Raw genomic sequence first — 630 nt, 5'->3', positions numbered from 1 at the left:
CTACGTTACGCCCAGTGGCCCATATATTCTCCCCATGCATTGAACGGGTACATCAGCTGGTAATTTATATTTCCAAAAACGACACGTAGTTGAGAACGAAGCTAACAATTTTGGTCGTATGGTAGCTTTTACAGTAACATAAAACAAGCACGCTTATTACTTCCTTGTGATAAAACGTAGAAACATAAACGATGACACACTGTGTTTATAAATTACAACTAATATGTTTTTGCTATCCTTCCCTTGACCCTTTGATGCTGGCCACAACGGCACTTCTGGTGATCGTGAGACATCAGTGTTTTAGTTATTTCTAACCATAAAGATATTTCACTTGGTCGTGATAAATCAGTTTTAGTTAATTCTAGCTTGACATAATTATAGTGATTTGCCAAAGTAGGGATGTTTTTTTTTTTAAATGAAGTAACTCAGTTTCTGTAGTTTGACTTTCATGTTTCAATACTTTTTGTAGCTAGCTAGGTTACGTATATATCGACCTCTACTTGTCTTTATAAAATTTAAACATTTTTATTGTACTTGTAAAAGTATTTCTTGTGATCGTCAATACTATAGTTAATTCTAGCGATATGATACTTCATATAAACTTAACAAAATGAAGTATAGTATAATAAT

The sequence above is a fragment of the Limulus polyphemus genome, unplaced genomic scaffold, assembly GCF_000517525.1.
Source record: "Limulus polyphemus unplaced genomic scaffold, Limulus_polyphemus-2.1.2 Scaffold2183, whole genome shotgun sequence".
NCBI lineage: Eukaryota > Metazoa > Arthropoda > Merostomata > Xiphosura > Limulidae > Limulus > Limulus polyphemus.
Note: the sequence above shows the minus strand (reverse complement) of the source record.